The 2,826-nt window shown below is 41.3% G+C and overlaps 1 pseudogene; it reads right to left on the bottom strand.

The window, feature by feature from the left end:
• Positions 1–300: 300 nt before the first annotated feature.
• Positions 301–2,378, bottom strand: LOC147433845 (uncharacterized; annotated as a pseudogene).
• Positions 2,379–2,826: the final 448 nt, after the last annotated feature.

The raw sequence follows: 2,826 nt of genomic DNA, 5'->3' as shown, positions 1-2,826 counted from the left end.
CGTGACCTGCTCTGATACCAATTGTTGGAATTAGGGTTGCAGAGAAACACACACAGCTTGGAGAAGACGAAGGAAGCTCAAGGCACACAATAGAGAGTGTATTACTTAGTGTGCAATGGAAAGATAGATAGCCCTAGAGTGATGGGCGTATATACAATGCACGGGGGAAAAAACCTCCTAAAGAGGGAAAAAATGCCCCGGCGGTCCTAGTGTGTTCACACACATCACTACCACATGTATATGGTAACAATATATAGCTCAATAGTGAGATAGAGTAGATACATTATCATGAAAAGATGTTTACATTTTTCCATCTATCACAAGCACCAGGTCATGAACCTCTTCATTGTCTGAACATTCTGAAGCCACTTCCCACTCCATCTCATCGTCGCTACACCTCTGTTCCACCACCATTTCATGAGTCTGAAGCACTCCAAAGTGTACTTCGATCGCCCGTGTGGCTATCTTCATGGGTGCATGAATGAGATGCATGTTACAAATGACGTACAAGGTCTGCGGCACAAGAAGGACTTAAGCAATTTATGTGCTTTGAGTGCACAAAGTCATAAGAAGACCAATTGCGCTCACAGCTACCATTGGATACCGCGATCGAAAGCACCCTGGTCGCCACATGTTGTAACACGTCTCCTCCATATTCTTTCCACTATACTGGGCCTGAAAACCTTTTTACGCTATTAAGAACCCAGGGATCTCCGAAATTTCCTTCCCTATTGGCATAATCCACCCTCTACTGGAATGCATCCATGCCTGGCAACAACTGCGAGCAGACGTTTCTAAAGTCTCTCATTACCTCTTTGTTGGAAGCTTGTCCGTTCATCTAAGACTTTGGATCCAAGACAAATGCAGCACCATGCAATGGTGTGTGCATTTGAGCCCATCGTTTCTCTACAAGTTGCACGATATGTGTTCTCTCCCTTGCACTATAGTGGTTGTATTCTTTGGTTTGACGTAGCACCTCAGACATGATCCAATAAACCTCACCAATGGCAAACTTATATGTGTCAACAACCCTTAGTAATTCCACATAGGGCTGACTAACCCCAACAAGTTTGTCAATGTTCCGCCAAAAGAGAGGAGATTCCACCAAGGACACACATTTTTGAGTTGCTTCGCGGTGGCTTGGATACTTGCTGAGCCAAGCCTCCCAACGGCGATCTGCAATAGTTTCTGTAAGAGTTGCTCGCACTTCAATGAGATTATTGAAAACATAGTATGTTGTAGCGAATTGTATGGCACAAAAAATTAAAGGTGCTTTATTCGAAGACTTGGAGCGAAATAAAGCATATGTAAACTGATGTTCTTGTATAAACTTGACTACGTGATTGGCGTCAATAAGAACATGTTTTATGAATGATAATCTGCCAATATCCTTTAGGAGTAAATTTAGGGTGTGTGATGCACATCCAAGCCATGTAATTTTGAGTACTTCTCCATAAAGGCTAAACCCGCTCTTTTGTAGTTGGAAGCATTATCTGTAACAATAGTTGTCACATTCTTCGTTCCACTCAGTCGAGCGATAGCTCGCTCATATAACTTTGTCAAGTAGAGAGGTCTTCTCTTTCATTGAGGTATCAATGGCCTCCAAAAACATTGCACCTTTGGGACAAATTACCATGACATTAATCAATGGTTTTTTCTGATAGAGCTGGTCCATCCGTCGAGCGCTATGGTACAACCAAACACTGGAACAAAGTCAAGTACGTTTGCTTAAGAATCGCTTCTATTGTGCTCTTGACTTTTTCCACATACTTTGTTCGCATTTTATTATAATCAGGATAGGTGAATCCTTTTTTTACAATTGACATTAGTGCATCTTTGAAAATAGGATTTCTTATGACATTAAATGGGATTCCACAAGTCATGAAGGCTTGTGTCCAGTTTAGATGCAATTCGAGCATGTTCTGTTGAGCGAATGCTGTGTGTAAAGTCCCAGGCATAGCGGCTCTGCTCGATGTCCCGAGACTTGCATCCATCCCTCCCATGGCACCATTTGGAAAAGTGTAAGGACATTGAGGTGTTCGGGTTGTTCCCATTGAAGGTCCTTGGCTAGCTCGCATGTCCTCTTGATCTACACAAACTTCTTCTATATTGATAGATGACCCACCTGTCATACCCTTCTGTCTCTTAGGAAGAAGTCTTGCCTGTTTGCATCTCTTTACATACCCTGCAAAATGGACCCATATGTCTTTAGGCAGTGCTCCACATTCTTTCACATTAGGGCTAGTGCCAAATAAATGTTCCTTGATGCGAGTTGCATTGCCGTGCCACTTATGCCCACAATGTTTGCATTCCACAAACAAAATTGTTTTTCCTTTCTCTATTTCCTCCACATATGTCCACTCTTTTTCTCGCACCATGCTTTCTGACTTCAACAAAATATATCCTATAATCAATAGATACACTATGATTATAACTTTTTACTATAATCGCGCAATGAGAAAGATAAAAGGTTATATATATGATTTGATAGATTAAAATGATGAATGAATAGTGTTAAGATAATATTTTAGGAAAAATAACCAATGGATAGGACATTCTTGGCTACTAGGAGGTAAAGAGCGTTTGCTCAAGACAACCTAGATAAGCGATGGAGTCATCTCACATTCCACTATCTATGTCTCTTGGAGGTAGGAACTACTGCTCAAACACAACCAATCGACCCTAAAATAACTGAGTTCTCTAAAGGTGATCCACCATATTCACTTAGAGGTAAGAGCATAAGCTTGATAACAACCAAGTGAATCCTACTTCCTACCTTAAACCTCGCTTGGAAGTAAGAGAATCATCTCATAACATTCAAGAGGC

Source organism: Adiantum capillus-veneris, chromosome 19 (genome assembly GCF_014529385.1).
Source record: "Adiantum capillus-veneris isolate H3 chromosome 19, ASM1452938v2, whole genome shotgun sequence".
Lineage (NCBI taxonomy): Eukaryota > Viridiplantae > Streptophyta > Polypodiopsida > Polypodiales > Pteridaceae > Adiantum > Adiantum capillus-veneris.
The sequence above is the reverse complement of the archived record's forward strand: the minus strand, read 5'-3'. Positions and strand labels throughout refer to the sequence as shown.